At 46.7% G+C, this 13,531-nt stretch overlaps 11 non-coding genes and 28 pseudogenes across 11 annotated transcripts; all 39 read left to right on the forward strand.

The window, feature by feature from the left end:
- The first annotated feature begins 346 nt into the window (after positions 1–346).
- Positions 347–465, forward strand: LOC136761073 (uncharacterized; annotated as a pseudogene).
- A 219-nt stretch (positions 466–684) lies between these two features.
- On the forward strand, positions 685–803 carry LOC136761760 (uncharacterized; annotated as a pseudogene).
- Positions 804–1,013: 210 nt separating this feature from the next.
- Positions 1,014–1,132, forward strand: LOC136760636 (5S ribosomal RNA). Its single transcript, XR_010820255.1, has one exon. It is a non-coding gene; the product is annotated as a 5S ribosomal RNA (ribosomal RNA).
- A 219-nt stretch (positions 1,133–1,351) lies between these two features.
- Positions 1,352–1,470, forward strand: LOC136762198 (uncharacterized; annotated as a pseudogene).
- Positions 1,471–1,686: 216 nt separating this feature from the next.
- Positions 1,687–1,805, forward strand: LOC136761549 (uncharacterized; annotated as a pseudogene).
- A 210-nt stretch (positions 1,806–2,015) lies between these two features.
- On the forward strand, positions 2,016–2,134 carry LOC136761580 (uncharacterized; annotated as a pseudogene).
- A 218-nt stretch (positions 2,135–2,352) lies between these two features.
- On the forward strand, positions 2,353–2,471 carry LOC136761058 (uncharacterized; annotated as a pseudogene).
- Positions 2,472–2,683: 212 nt separating this feature from the next.
- On the forward strand, positions 2,684–2,802 carry LOC136762649 (5S ribosomal RNA). Its single transcript, XR_010820843.1, has one exon. It is a non-coding gene; the product is annotated as a 5S ribosomal RNA (ribosomal RNA).
- A 209-nt stretch (positions 2,803–3,011) lies between these two features.
- Positions 3,012–3,130, forward strand: LOC136761652 (uncharacterized; annotated as a pseudogene).
- Positions 3,131–3,346: 216 nt separating this feature from the next.
- Positions 3,347–3,464, forward strand: LOC136762377 (5S ribosomal RNA). Its single transcript, XR_010820578.1, has one exon. It is a non-coding gene; the product is annotated as a 5S ribosomal RNA (ribosomal RNA).
- Positions 3,465–4,017: 553 nt separating this feature from the next.
- On the forward strand, positions 4,018–4,136 carry LOC136761606 (uncharacterized; annotated as a pseudogene).
- Positions 4,137–4,356: 220 nt separating this feature from the next.
- On the forward strand, positions 4,357–4,475 carry LOC136760900 (uncharacterized; annotated as a pseudogene).
- Positions 4,476–4,695: 220 nt separating this feature from the next.
- LOC136761190 (uncharacterized) lies at positions 4,696–4,814 on the forward strand (annotated as a pseudogene).
- Positions 4,815–5,030: 216 nt separating this feature from the next.
- Positions 5,031–5,149, forward strand: LOC136760630 (5S ribosomal RNA). The gene has a single exon (XR_010820249.1). It is a non-coding gene; the product is annotated as a 5S ribosomal RNA (ribosomal RNA).
- Positions 5,150–5,359: 210 nt separating this feature from the next.
- On the forward strand, positions 5,360–5,478 carry LOC136761573 (uncharacterized; annotated as a pseudogene).
- Positions 5,479–5,689: 211 nt separating this feature from the next.
- Positions 5,690–5,808, forward strand: LOC136762119 (uncharacterized; annotated as a pseudogene).
- A 221-nt stretch (positions 5,809–6,029) lies between these two features.
- On the forward strand, positions 6,030–6,148 carry LOC136760644 (5S ribosomal RNA). The gene has a single exon (XR_010820263.1). It is a non-coding gene; the product is annotated as a 5S ribosomal RNA (ribosomal RNA).
- Positions 6,149–6,373: 225 nt separating this feature from the next.
- LOC136761439 (uncharacterized) lies at positions 6,374–6,492 on the forward strand (annotated as a pseudogene).
- A 209-nt stretch (positions 6,493–6,701) lies between these two features.
- On the forward strand, positions 6,702–6,820 carry LOC136762431 (5S ribosomal RNA). The gene has a single exon (XR_010820630.1). It is a non-coding gene; the product is annotated as a 5S ribosomal RNA (ribosomal RNA).
- Positions 6,821–7,038: 218 nt separating this feature from the next.
- On the forward strand, positions 7,039–7,147 carry LOC136762096 (uncharacterized; annotated as a pseudogene).
- A 218-nt stretch (positions 7,148–7,365) lies between these two features.
- Positions 7,366–7,484, forward strand: LOC136760887 (uncharacterized; annotated as a pseudogene).
- A 223-nt stretch (positions 7,485–7,707) lies between these two features.
- Positions 7,708–7,826, forward strand: LOC136761236 (uncharacterized; annotated as a pseudogene).
- Positions 7,827–8,045: 219 nt separating this feature from the next.
- LOC136761842 (uncharacterized) lies at positions 8,046–8,164 on the forward strand (annotated as a pseudogene).
- Positions 8,165–8,374: 210 nt separating this feature from the next.
- Positions 8,375–8,493, forward strand: LOC136761083 (uncharacterized; annotated as a pseudogene).
- A 213-nt stretch (positions 8,494–8,706) lies between these two features.
- On the forward strand, positions 8,707–8,825 carry LOC136762099 (uncharacterized; annotated as a pseudogene).
- A 215-nt stretch (positions 8,826–9,040) lies between these two features.
- LOC136761548 (uncharacterized) lies at positions 9,041–9,159 on the forward strand (annotated as a pseudogene).
- Positions 9,160–9,386: 227 nt separating this feature from the next.
- Positions 9,387–9,505, forward strand: LOC136760666 (uncharacterized; annotated as a pseudogene).
- Positions 9,506–9,721: 216 nt separating this feature from the next.
- Positions 9,722–9,840, forward strand: LOC136762207 (uncharacterized; annotated as a pseudogene).
- Positions 9,841–10,050: 210 nt separating this feature from the next.
- Positions 10,051–10,168, forward strand: LOC136762677 (5S ribosomal RNA). The gene has a single exon (XR_010820870.1). It is a non-coding gene; the product is annotated as a 5S ribosomal RNA (ribosomal RNA).
- Positions 10,169–10,384: 216 nt separating this feature from the next.
- Positions 10,385–10,503, forward strand: LOC136762166 (uncharacterized; annotated as a pseudogene).
- A 219-nt stretch (positions 10,504–10,722) lies between these two features.
- LOC136762010 (5S ribosomal RNA) lies at positions 10,723–10,841 on the forward strand. Its single transcript, XR_010820423.1, has one exon. It is a non-coding gene; the product is annotated as a 5S ribosomal RNA (ribosomal RNA).
- A 209-nt stretch (positions 10,842–11,050) lies between these two features.
- Positions 11,051–11,169, forward strand: LOC136762022 (5S ribosomal RNA). The gene has a single exon (XR_010820425.1). It is a non-coding gene; the product is annotated as a 5S ribosomal RNA (ribosomal RNA).
- A 209-nt stretch (positions 11,170–11,378) lies between these two features.
- Positions 11,379–11,497, forward strand: LOC136760779 (5S ribosomal RNA). Its single transcript, XR_010820287.1, has one exon. It is a non-coding gene; the product is annotated as a 5S ribosomal RNA (ribosomal RNA).
- A 221-nt stretch (positions 11,498–11,718) lies between these two features.
- Positions 11,719–11,837, forward strand: LOC136761145 (uncharacterized; annotated as a pseudogene).
- Positions 11,838–12,045: 208 nt separating this feature from the next.
- LOC136761532 (uncharacterized) lies at positions 12,046–12,164 on the forward strand (annotated as a pseudogene).
- A 211-nt stretch (positions 12,165–12,375) lies between these two features.
- LOC136760942 (uncharacterized) lies at positions 12,376–12,494 on the forward strand (annotated as a pseudogene).
- A 225-nt stretch (positions 12,495–12,719) lies between these two features.
- Positions 12,720–12,838, forward strand: LOC136761775 (uncharacterized; annotated as a pseudogene).
- A 209-nt stretch (positions 12,839–13,047) lies between these two features.
- On the forward strand, positions 13,048–13,166 carry LOC136762438 (5S ribosomal RNA). The gene has a single exon (XR_010820637.1). It is a non-coding gene; the product is annotated as a 5S ribosomal RNA (ribosomal RNA).
- Positions 13,167–13,377: 211 nt separating this feature from the next.
- Positions 13,378–13,496, forward strand: LOC136761131 (uncharacterized; annotated as a pseudogene).
- The last annotated feature ends 35 nt before the right edge of the window (positions 13,497–13,531 follow it).

Here is a 13,531-nt window from a genome sequence, read left to right on the forward strand (position 1 = left end):
AATGCTATCCTATCAATATGGGCCAACATTTCTAAAGAATGCTTTCAGCACCTTGTTGAAGCAATGCCACGTAGAATTAAAGCAGTTCTGAAGGCGAAAGGGGGTCAAACACAGTATTAGAATGGTGTTCCTAATAATCCTTTAGGTGAGTTCATCGTAGCTCTTAATACTCTCTTTCTGTCTGGAGGAGATATAATTGAAGTATTGTACACGTACCCGGCTACTTTCAACACCCATTGCTGCACTGATATTTTTCCCTCCATTTTTCTTTATCCATTTTTTTTTTGCTGGAAGTTCCGTCAATACCCGTCAGTCTTTAAGAGACATCATGCAGCCAGGCCTCTTGGCTTGTGGCCACACCGTCCTGAACGCGCCCGATCTCGTCAGATCTCGGAAACTAAACGGGGCAGGGCCTGGTCAGTACTTGGATGGGAGATCTCCTGGAAATACCAGGTGCTGCCAGCTTTTAACGTCTCCTGGGGAACTTCATCGTAGCTCTTAATACTCTCTTTCTGTCTGGAGAAGACATAATTGAAGAATTGTACACGTACCCGGCTACTTTCAACACCCTTTCCTGCACTGATATTTTTCCCTCCATTTTCCATTTTTTTTTTTTTTTTTCTTGCTGGAAATTCCGTCAATACCCGCCAGCCTTTAAGAGACATCATGCAGCCAGACATCTCGGCTTGCGGCCACACCGTCCTGAACGCGCCCGATCTTGTCAGATCTCGGAAGCTAAACGGGGCAGGACCTGGTCAGTACTTAAATGTGAGACCTCCAGGAAATACCAGGTGCTGCCAGCTTTTTACGTCTCCTGGAGAACTTCATCGTAGCTCTTAATACTCTCTTTCTGTCTGGAGAAGATATAATTGAAGAATTGTACACGTACCCGGCTACTTTCAACACCCTTTGCTGCACTGGTATTTTTCCCTCTATTTTTCTTTTTTTTTTTTGCTGGCTGTTCCGTCAATACCTGCCAGCCTTTAAGAGACATCATGCAGCCAGGCCTTTCGGCTTGTGGCCACACCGTCCTGAATGCGCCCGATCTCGTCAGATCTCGGAAGCTAAACGGGGCAGGGCCTGGTCAGTGCTTGGATGGGAGACCTCCTAGAAATACCAGGTGCTGCAAGCTTTTTACGTCTCCTGGGTAACTTCATCGTAGCTCTTAATACTCTCTTTCTGTCTCCAGGAGATATAATTGAAGAATTGTACACGTACCCGGCTACTTTCAACACCCTTTCCTGCACTGATATTTTTCCCTCCATTTTTCTATTTTTTTTTTTTTTTTTTTGCTGGAAATTCCGTCAATACCCGCCAGCCTTTAAGAGACATCATGCAGCCAGGCGTCTCGGCTTGCGGCCACGACATCCTGAACTCGCCCGATCTCGTCAGATCTTGGAAGCTAAACGGGGCAGGACCTGGTCGGTACATGAATGTGAGACCTCCTGGAAATACCTGGTGCTGCAAGCTTTTACGTCTCCTGGGTAACTTTATCGTAGCTCTTAATACTCTCTATCTGTCTGGAGGAGATATAATTGAAGTATTGTACACGTACCCAGCTACTGTCAACACCCTTTGCTGCACTGATATTTTTCCATCCATTTTTCTTTTTTTTTTTTTTTTTTTGCTGGAAGTTCCGTCAATACCCGCCAACCTTTAAGAGACATCATGCAGCCAGGCCTCTCAGCTTGCGGCCACATTGTCCTGAACGCGCCTGATCTCGTTAGATCTCGGAAGCTAAACGGGGCAGGGTCTGGTCAGTACTTGGATGGCTGACCTCCTAGAAATACCAGGTGCTGCAAGCTTTTTACGTCTCCTGGGTAACTTCATCGTAGCTCTTAATACTCTCTTTCTGTCTGCAGGAGATATAATTGAAGAATTGTACACGTACCCGGCTACTTTCAACACCCTTTGCTGCACTGGTATTTCTCCCTCCATTTCTCTTTTTTTTTTTTGCTGGATGTTCCGTCAATACCCGCCAGCCATTAAGAGACATCATGCAGCCAGGCCTCTCGGCTTGCGGCCACACCGTCCTGAACGCGCCCGATCTCGTCAGATCTCGGAATTTAAACGGGGCAGGGCCTGGTCAGTACTTTTATGGGTTACCTTCTGGAAATACGAGGTGCTGCAAACTTTTTACGTCTCCTGGGTAACTTCATCGTAGCTCTTAATTCTCTCTTTCTGTCTGGAGGAGATATAATTGAAGAATTGTACACGTACCCGGCTACTTTCAACAGCCTTTGCTGCACTGATATTTTTCCCTCCATTTTTCTTTTTTTTTTTTTTTTTTTTGCTGGAAGTTCCGTCAATACCCGCCAGCCTTTAAGAGACATCATGCAGCCAGGCCTCTTGGCTTGCGGCCACATTGTCCTGAACGCGCCTGATCTCGTTAGATCTCGGAAGCTAAACGGGGCAGGGCCTGATCAGTACTTGGATGGGAGACCTCCAGGAAATACCTGGTGCTGCAAGCTTTTTACGTCTCCTGGGAAACTTCATCGTAGCTCTTAATACTCTCTATCTGTCTGGAGGTGTTATAATTGAGAAATTGTACACGTACCCGGCTACTTTCATCAGCCTTTGCTGCACTGGTATTTTTCCCTCTATTTTTTTTTTTTTTTTTTTTGCTGGCAGTTCCGTCAATACCCGCCAGCCTTTAAGAGACATCATGCAGCCAGGCGTCTTGGCTTGCGGCCACACCATCCTGAACGCGCCCGATCTCGTCAGATCTCGGAAGCTAAACGGGGCAGGGCCTGGTCAGTACTTGAATGTGAGACCTCCTGGAAATACCTGGTGCTGCAAGCTTTTACGTCTCCTGGGTAACTTCATCGTAGCTCTTAATACTCTCTTTCTGTCTGGAGGAGATATAATTCAAGTATTGTACACGTACCCGGCTACTTTCAACACCCTTTGCTGCACTGGTATTTCTCCCTCCATTTCTCTTTTTTTTTTTTGCTGGCAGTTCCGTCAATACCCGCCAGCCTTTAAGAGACATCATGCAGCCAGGCATCTCGGCTTGCGGCCACACCGTCCTGAACGCGTCCGATCTCGTAAGATCTCGGAAACTGAGTGGGGCAGGGCCTGGTCAGTACTTGGATGGGAGACCTCCTGGAAATACCAGGTGCTGCAAACTTTTTACGTCTGCTGGGTAAGTTTATCGTAGCTCTTAATACTCTCTATCTGTCTGGAGGAGATATAATTGAAGTATTGTACACGTACCCGGCTACTTTCAACAGCCTTTGCTGCACTGATATTTTTCCCTCCATTTTCCATTTTTTTTTTTTTTTTTTTTGCTGGAAGATCCGTCAATACCCAGCCTTTAAGAGACATCATGCAGCCAGGCCTCTTGGCTTGCGGCCACACCGTCCTGAACGCGCCCGATCTCATCAGATCTCGGAAGCTAACGGGGCAGGGCCTGGTCAGTACTTGGATGGGTGACCTCCTGGAAATACCAGGTGCTGCAAGCTTTTTACGTCTCCTGGGTAACTTCATCATAGCTCTTAATACTCTCTTTCAGTCTGTAGGAGATATTATTGAAGAATTGTACACGTACCCGGCTACTTTCAAAACCCTTTGCTGCACTGATATTTTTCCCTCCATTTTTCTTTTTTCTTTTTTTTTTTGCTGGAAGTTCCGTCAATACCCGCCAGCCTTAAAGAGACATCATGCAGCCGGGCCTCTTGGCTTTCGGCCACACCGTCCTGAACGCGCATGATATCGTCAGGTCTCGGAAGCTAAACGGGGCAGGACCTGGTCAGTACTTGAATGTGAGACCTCCTGGAAATACCAGGTGCTGCAAGCTTTTACGTCTCCTGGGTAACTTTATCGTAGCTCTTAATACTCTCTTTCAGTCTGCAGGAGATATAATTGAAGAATTGTACACGTACCCGGCTACTTTCAACACCCTTTCCTGCACTGATATTTTTCCCTCCATTTTTCTATTTTTTTTTTTTTTTTTTTGCTGGAAGTTCCGTCAATACCCGCCAACCTTTAAGAGACATCATGCAGCCAGGCCTTTCGGCTTGTGGCCACACCGTCCTGAATGCGCCCGATCTCGTCAGATCTCGGAAGAAAAACTTGGCAGGGCCTGGTCAGTAATTGGATGGGTGACCTCCTGGAAATACCAGGTGCTGAAAGCTTTTTACATCTCCTGGGTAACTTCAGCGTAGCTCTTAATACTCTCATTCAGTCTGGAGGAGATATAATTGAAGAATTGTACATGTACCCGGCTACTTTCAACACCCTTTCCTGCACTGATATTTTTCCCTCCATTTTTCTATTTTTTTTTTTTTTTTTTTTGCTGGAAGTTCCGTCAATACCCGCCAACCTTTAAGAGACATCATGCAGCCAGGTCTTTCGGCTTGTGGAAAAACCGTCCTGAATGCGCCCGATCTCGTCAGATCTCGGAAGCTAAACGGGGCAGGGCCTGGTCAGTACTTGGATGGGAGACCTCCTAGAAATACCAGGTGCTGCAAGCTTTTTACGTCTCCTGGGTAACTTCATCGTAGCTCTTAATACTCTCTTTCTGTCTCCAGGAGATATAATTGAAGAATTGTACACGTACCCGGCTACTTTCAACACCCTTTCCTGCACTGATATTTTTCCCTCCATTTTTCTATTTTATTTATTTTTTTTTTTGCTGGAAATTCCGTCAATACCTGCCAGCCTTTAAGAGACATCATGCAGCCAGGCATCTCGGCTTGCGGCCACACCATCCTGAACGCGCCCGATCTCGTCAGATCTCGGAAGCTAAACGGGGCAGGACCTGGTCAGTACATGAATGTGAGACCTCCTGGAAATACCTGGTGCTGCAAGCTTTTACGTCTCCTGGGTAACTTTATCGTAGCTCTTAATACTCTCTATCTGTCTGGAGTAGATATAATTGAAGTATTGTACACGTACCCAGCTACTGCCAACACCATTTCCTGCACTGATATTTTTCCATCCATTTTTCTTTTTTTTTTTTTTTTTTTGCTGGAAGTTCCGTCAATACCCGCCAACCTTTAAGAGACATCATGCAGCCAGGTCTCTTGGCTTGTGGCCACACCGTCCTGAATGCGCCCGATCTCGTCAGATCTCGGAAACTAAACGGGGCAGGGCCTGGTCAGTACTTGGATGGGAGACCTCCTAGAAATACCAGGTGCTGCAAGCTTTTTACGTCTCCTGGGTAACTTCATCGTAGCTCTTAATACTCTCTTTCTGTCTCCAGGAGATATAATTGAAGAATTGTACACGTACCCGGCTACTTTCAACACCCTTTGCTGCACTGGTAAATTTCCCTCTATTTTTCTTTTTTTTTTTTGCTGGCAGTTCCGTCAATACCCGCCAGCCTTTAAGAGACATCATGCAGCCAGACGTCTCGGCTTGCGGCTACACCGTCCTGAACGCGCCCGATCTCGTCAGATCTCGGAAGCTAAACGGGGCAGGACCTGGTCAGTACTTGAATGTGAGACCTCCTGGAAATACCTGGTGCTGCAACTTTTACGTCTCCTGGGTAACTTTATCGTAGCTCTTAATACTCTCTATCTGTCTGGAGATATAATTGAAGAATTGTACACGTACCCGGCTACCTTCAACATGCTTTGCTGCACTGATATTTTTCCCTCTATTTTTCTTTTTTCTTTTGTTTTTTGCTGGAAGTTCCATCAATACCCTCCAGCCTTTAAGAGACATCATGCAGCCAGGCCTCTTGGCTTGAGGCCACACCGTCCTGAAGACGCAAGATCTCGTCAGATCTCGGAAGAAAAACTGGGCAGGGCCTGGTCAGTAATTGGATGGGTGACCTCCTGGAAATACCAGGTGCTGAAAGCTTTTTACATCTCCTGGGTAACTTCAGCGTAGCTCTTAATACTCTCATTCAGTCTGGAGGAGATATAATTGAAGAATTGTACATGTACCCGGCTACTTTCAACACCCTGTCCTGCACTGATATTTTTCCCTCCATTTTTCTATTTATTTATTTTTTATTTTTTGCTGGAAGTTCCGTCAATACCCACCAGCCTTTAAGAGACATCATGCAGCCCGGCCTCTTGGCTTGCGGCCACACCGTCCTGAACACGCCCGATCTCGTCAGATCTCGGAAGCTAAACGGGGCAGGGCCTCATCAGTACTTGGATGGGAGACCTCCTGGAAATACCTGGTGCTGCAAGCTTTTTACGTCTCCTGGGAAACTTCATCGTAGCTCTTAATACTCTCTATCTGTCTGGAGGAGATATAATTGAAGAATTGTACTCGTACCCGGCTACTTTCAACACCCTTTGCTGCACTGATATTTTTCCCTCCATTTTTCTTTTTTCTTTTTTTTTTTTTTTTTTTGGCTGGAAGTTCCGTCAATACCCGCCAACCTTTAAGAGACATCATGCAGCCAGGCCTTTCGGCTTGTGGCCACACCGTCCTGAATGCGCCCGATCTCGTCAGATCACGGAAGCTAAACGGGGCAGGGCCTGGTCAGTACATGCATGGGAGACCTCCTAGAAATACCAGGTGCTGCAAGCTTTTTACGTCTCCTGGTAACTTCATCGTAGCTCTTAATTCTCTCTTTCTGTCTGGAGGAGATATAATTGAAGAATTGTACACGTACCCAGCTACTGTCAACACCCTTTGCTGCACTGATATTTTTCCATCCATTTTTCTTTTTTTTTTTCGCTGGCAGTTCCGTCAATACCCGCCCGCCTTTAAGAGATATCATGCAGCCAGGCATCTCGGCTTGCGGCCACACCATCCTGAACGCGCCTGATCTCGTCAGATCTCGGAAGCTAAACGGGGCAGGGCCTGGTCAGTACTTGGATGGGAGACCTCCTAGAAATACCAGGTGCTGCAAGCTTTTTACGTCTCCTGGTAACTTCATCGTAGCTCTTAATACTCTCTATCTGTCTGGAGGAGATATAATTGAAGTATTGTACACGTACCCGGCTACTTTCAACACCCTTTCCTGCACTGATATTTTTCCCTCCGTTTTCCTTTTTTTTTTGTTTTTTATTTGCTGGAAGTTCCGTCAATACCCGCCAGCCTTTAAGAGACATCATGCAGCCAGGCCTCTTGGCTTGCGGCCACACCGTCCTGAACACGCCAGATCTCGGAAGGTAAAAGGGGCAGGGCCTGGTCAGTACTTGGATGGGTGACCTCCTGGAAATACCTGGTGCTGCAAGCTTTTTTGTCTCCTGGGTAACTTCATCGTAGCTCTTAATACTCCCTTTCAGTCTGGAGGAGATATAATTGAAGTATTGTACACGTATCCGGCTACTTTCAACACCCTTTCCTGCACTGATATTTTTCCCTCCATTTTCCTTTTTTTTTTGTTTTTTTTTTGCTGGAAGTTCCGTCAATACCCGCCAGCCTTTAAGAGACATCATGCAGCCAGGCCTCTTGGCTTGCGGCCACACCGTCCTGAACGCGCCCGATCTCGTCAGATCTCGGAAAGTAAAAGGGGCAGGGCCTGGTCAGTACTTGGATGGGTGACCTCCTGGAAATACCTGGTGCTGCAAGCTTTTTTGTCTCCTGGGTAACTTCATCGTAGCTCTTAATACTCTCTTTCTGTCTGGAGGAGATATAATTGAAGAATTGTACACGTACCCGGCTACTTTCAAAACCCATTACTGCACTGATATTTTTCCCTCCATTTTTCTTTTTCTTTTTTTTTTTTTTTTTTTTGCTGGAAGTTCCGTCAATACCCGCCAGCCATTAAGAGACATCATGCAGCCAGGTCTCTTGGCTTGCGGCCACACCGTCCTGAACGCGCCTGATCTCATCATATCTCGGAAGCTAAACGGGGCAGGGTCTGGTCAGTACTTCGTTGGGTGACCTCCTGGAAATACCTGGTGCTGCAAGCTTTTTACGTCTCCTGGGTAACTTCATCGTAGCTCTTAATACTCTCTTTCAGTCTGGAGGAGATATAATTGAAGTATTGTACACGTATCCGGCTACTTTCAACACCCTTTCCTGCACTGATATTTTTCCCTCCATTTTCCTTTTTTTTTTGTTTTTTTTTTGCTGGAAGTTCCGTCAATACCCGCCAGCCTTTAAGAGACATCATGCAGCCAGGCCTTTTGGCTTGCGGCCACATTGTCCTGAACGCGCCTGATCTCGTTAGATCTCGGAATCTAAACGGGGCAGGGCCTGATCAGTACTTGGATGGGAGACCTCCAGGAAATACCTGGTGCAGCAAGCTTTTTACGTCTCCTGGGAAACTTAATCGTAGCTCTTAATACTCTCTATCTGTCTGGAGGTGTTATAATTGAGGAATTGTACACGTACCCGGCTACTTTCATCAGCCTTAGCTGCACTGGTATTTTTCCCTCTATTTTTCTTTTTTTTTTTTGCTGGCAGTTCCGTCAATACCCGCCAGCCTTTAAGAGACATCATGCAGCCAGGCGTCTCGGCTTGCGGCCACACCATCCGGAACGCGCCCGATCTCGTCAGATCTCGGAAGCTAAACGGGGCAGGACCTGGTCAGTACTTGAATGTGAGACCTCCTGGAAATACCTGGTGCTGCAAGCTATAACGTCTCCTGGGTAACTTCATCGTAGCTCTTAATACTCTCTTTCTGTCTGGAGGAGATATAATTCAAGTATTGTACACGTACCCGGCTACTTTCAACACCCATTGCTGCACTGATATTTTTCCCTCCATTTTTTTTTTTTTTTTTTTTTTGCTGGAAGTTCCGTCAATACCCGCCAACCATTAAGACACATCATGCAGCCCGGCCTCTCGGCTTGTGGCTACACCGCCCTGAACACCCCCAATCTCGTCAGACCTCGGAAGCTGAACGGGGCAGGGCCTGTTCAGTACTTGCATGGGAGACCTGCTGGAAATAAAAGGTGCTGCAAGCATCTTACGTCTCCTGAGTAACTTCATCGTAGCTCTTAATACTCTCTTTCTGTCTGGAAGAGATATAATTGAAGAATTGTACACGTACCCGGCGACTTTCAACACCCTTTGCTGCACAGATATTTTTCCCTCCATTTTTCTTTTTTCTTTTTTTTTTGCTGGAAGTTCCGTCAATACCGTCCAGCCTTTAAAAGACATCATGCAGCCAGGCCTCTTGGCTTGCGGACACATTGTCCTGAACGCGCCCGATCTCATCAGATCTCGGAAGCTAAACGGGCCAGGGCCTGGTCAGTATTTGAATGTGAGAACTCCTGGAAATACCTTGTGCTGCAAGCTTTTTACGTCTCCTGGGTAACTTCATCGTAGCTCTTAATACTCTCTTTCTGTCCGGAGGAGATATAATTGAAGAATTGTACACGTACCCGGCTACTTTCAAAACCCATTACTGCACTGATATTTTTCCCTTCATTTTTCTTTTTCTTTTTTTTTTTTTTTTTTTTTTTGCTGGAAGTTCTGTCAATACCCGCCAGCCATTAAGAGACATCATGCAGCCAGGCCTCTCGGCTTGCGGCCACACCGTCCTGAACGCGCCCGATCTCGTCAGATCTCGGAATTTAAACGGGGCAGGGCCTGGTCAGTACTTGGATGGGAGACCTCCTGGAAATACCAGGTGATGCAAGCTTTTTACGTCTGCTGGGTAAGTTTATCGTAGCTCTTAATACTCTCTTTCTGTCTGGAGGAGATATAATTGAAGAATTGTACACGTACCCGGCTACTTTCAACACCCATTGCTGCACTGATATTTTTCCCTCCATTTTTCTTTTTCTTTATTATTATTTCTGGAAGTTCCGTCAATATCCGCCAGCCTTTAAGAGACATCATGCAACCAGGCCTCTCGGCTTGCGGACACACAGTCCTGAACGCGCCCGATCTCGGAAGATCTCGGAAACTAAACGGGGCAGGACCTGGTCAGTACTTGGATGGGAGATCTTCTGGAAATACCAGGTGCTGCCAGCTTTTTACGTCTCCTGGGGAACTTCATCGTAGCTCTTAATACTCTCTTTCTGTCTGGAGAATATATAATTGAAGAATTGTACACGTACCCGGCTACTTTCAACACCCTTTGCTGCACTGGTATTTTTCCCTCTATTTTTCTTTTTTTTTTTTGCTGGCAGTTCCGTCAATACCCGCCAGCCTTTAAGAGACATCATGCAGCCAGGCCTCTTGGCTTGCGGCCACACCGTCCTGAACGCGCCCGATCTCATCAGATCTTGGAAGCTAACGGGGCAGGGCCTGGTCAGTACTTGGATGGGTGACCTCCTGGAAATACCTGGTGCTGCAAGCTTTTTACGTCTCCTGGGTAACTTCATCATAGCTCTTAATACTCTCTTTCAGTCTGTAGGAGATATTATTGAAAAATTGTACACGTACCCGGCTACTTTCAAAACCCTTTGCTGCACTGATATTTTTCCCTCCATTTTTCTTTTTTCTTTTTTTTTTTGCTGGAAGTTCCGTCAATACCCGCCAGCCTTAAAGAGACATTATGCAGCCAGGCCTCTTGGCTTTCGGCCACACCGTCCTGAATGCGCATGATATCGTCAGATCTCGGAAGCTAAACGGGGCAGGACCTGGTCAGTACTTGAATGTGAGACCTCCTGGAAATACCAGGTGCTGCAAGCTTTTACGTCTCCTGGGTAACTTTATCGTAGCTCTTAATACTCTCTTTCAGTCTGCAGGAGATATAATTGAAGAATTGTACACGTACCCGGCTACTTTCAACAACCTTTCCTGCACTGATATTTTTCCCTCCATTTTTCTATTTTTTTTTTTTTTTTTTTTGCTGGAAGTTCCGTCAATACCCGCCAACCTTAAAGAGACATCATGCAGCCAGGCCTTTCGGCTTGTGGCCACACCGTCCTGAATGCGCCCGATCTCGTCAGATCTCGGAAGCTAAACGGGGCAGGGCCTGGTCAGTACTTGGATGGGAGACCTCCTAGAAATACCAGGTGCTGCAAGCTTTTTACGTCTCCTGGGTAACTTCATCGTAGCTCTTAATTCTCTCTATCTGTCTGGAGGTGTTATAATTGAGGAATTGTACACGTACCCGGCTACTTTCAACAGCCTTTGCTGCACTGGTATTTTTCCCTCTATTTTTCTTTTTTTTTTTGCTGGAAGTTCCGTCAATACCCGCCAACCTTTAAGAGACATCATGCAGCCAGGCCTCTTGGCTTGTGGCCACACCGTCCTGAATGCGCCCGATCTCGTCAGATCTCGGAAGCTAAACGGGGCAGGGCCTGGTCAGTACTTGGATGGGAGACCTCCTAGAAATACCAGGTGCTGCAAGCTTTTTACGTCACCTGGGTAACTTCATCGTAGCTCTTAATACTCTCTTTCTGTCTGGAGGAGATATAATTCAAGTATTGTACACGTACCCGGCTACTTTCAACACCCTTTGCTGCACTGGTATTTCTCCCTCCATTTCTCTTTTTTTTTTTTGCTGGCAGTTCCGTCAATACCCGCCAGCCTTTAAGAGACATCATGCAGCCAGGATCTCGGCTTGCGGCCACACCATCCTGAACGCGCCCGATCTCGTCAGATCTCGGAAGCTAAACGGGGCAGGGCCTGGTCAGTACTTGGATGGGAGACCTCCTGGAAATACCAGGTGCTGCAAGCTTTTTACGTCTGCTGGGTAAGTTTATCGTAGCTCTTAATACTCTCATTCAGTCTGCAGGAGATATAATTGAAGTATAGTACATGTACCCGGCTACTTTCAACACCCTGTCCTGCACTGATATTTTTCCCTCCATTTTTCTATTTATTTATTTTTTATTTTTTGCTGGAAGTTCCGTCAATACCCGCCAGCCTTTAAGAGACATCATGCAGCCAAGCCTCTTGGCTTGCGGCCACACCGTCCTGAACATGCCCGATCTCGTCAGATCTCGGAAGCTAAACGGGGCAGGACCTGGTCAGTACTTGAATGTGAGACCTCCTGGAAATACCTGGTGCTGCAAGCTTTTACGTCTCCTGGGTAACTTCATCGTAGCTCTTAATACTCTCTTTCTGTCTGGAGGAGATATAATTCAAGTATTGTACACGTACCCGGCTACTTTCAACACCCTTTGCTGCACTGGTATTTCTCCCTCCATTTCTCTTTTTTTTATTGCTGGCAGTTCCGTCAATATCCGCCAGCCTTTAAGAGACATCATGCAGCCAGGCATCTCGGCTTGCGGCCACACCGTCCTGAACGCGTCCGATCTCGTAAGATCTCGGAAACTGAGTGGGGCAGGGCCTGGTCAGTACTTGGATGGGTGTCCTCCTGGAAATACCAGGTGCTGCAAGCTTTTTACGTCTCCTGGGTAACTTCATCGTAGCTCTTAATACTCTCTTTCAGTCTGGAGGAGATATAATTGAAGAATTGTACACGTACCTGGCTACTTTCAACACCCTTTGCTGCACTGATATTTTTACCACCATTTCTCTTTTTTTTTATTTGTTGGATGTTCCGTCAAAACCCGCCAACCATTAAGAGACATCATGCAGCCAGGCCTCTTGGCTTGCAGCCACACCGTCCTGAACGCCCCCGATCTCATCAGATCTTGGAATTTAAACGGGGCAGGGCCTGGTCAGTACTTGGATGGGTGACCTCCTAGAAATGCCAGGTGCTGCAAGCTTTTTACGTCTCCTGGGTAACTTCATCGTAGCTCTTAATACTCTCTTTCTGTCCGGAGGAGATATAATTGAAGAATTGTACACGTACCCGGCTACTTTCAAAACCCATTACTGCACTGATATTTTTCCCTCCATTTTTCTTTTTCTTTTTTTTTTTTTTTTTTTTTGCTGGAAGTTCTGTCAATACCCGCCAGCCATTAAGAGACATCATGCAGCCAGGCCTCTCGGCTTGCGGCCACACCGTCCTGAACGCGCCCGATCTCGTCAGATCTCAGAATTTAAACGGGGCAGGGCCTGGTCAGTACTTTTATGGGTGACCTTCTGGAAATACGAGGTGCTGCAAACTTTTTACGTCTCCTGGGTAACTTCATCGTAGCTCTTAATTCTCTCTTTCTGTCTGGAGGAGATATAATTGAAGAGTTGTACACGTACCCGGCTACTTTCAACAGCCTTAGCTGCACTGATATTTTTCCCTCCATTTCTCTTTTTTTTTTTGCTGGCTGTTCCGTCAATACCCGCCAGCCTTTAAGAGACATCATGCCGCCAGGCATCTTGGCTTGCGGCCACACCGTCCTGAACGCGCCCGATCTCGTCAGATCTCGGAAGCCAAACGGGGCAGGGCCTGGTCAGTACTTGGATGGGAGACCTCCTAGAAATACCAGGTGCTGCAAGCTTTTTACGTCTCCTGGGTAACTTCATCGTAGCTCTTAATACTCTCTTTCTGTCTCCAGGAGATATAATTGAAGAATTGTACACGTACCCGGCTACTTTCAACACCCTTTGCTGCACTGATATTTTTACCACCATTTCTCTTTTTTTTTATTTGCTGGATGTTCCGTCACAACCCGCCAACCATTAAGAGACATCATGCAGTCAGGCCTCTCGGCTTGCAGCCACACCGTCCTGAACGCCCCCGATCTCATCAGATCTTGGAATTTAAACGGGGCAGGGCCTGGTCAGTACATGGATGGGTGACCTCCTGGAAATGCCAGGTGCTGCAAGCTTTTTACGTCTCCTGGGTAACTTCATCGTAGCTCTT

This window comes from Amia ocellicauda, chromosome 10 (genome assembly GCF_036373705.1).
Source record: "Amia ocellicauda isolate fAmiCal2 chromosome 10, fAmiCal2.hap1, whole genome shotgun sequence".
NCBI lineage: Eukaryota > Metazoa > Chordata > Actinopteri > Amiiformes > Amiidae > Amia > Amia ocellicauda.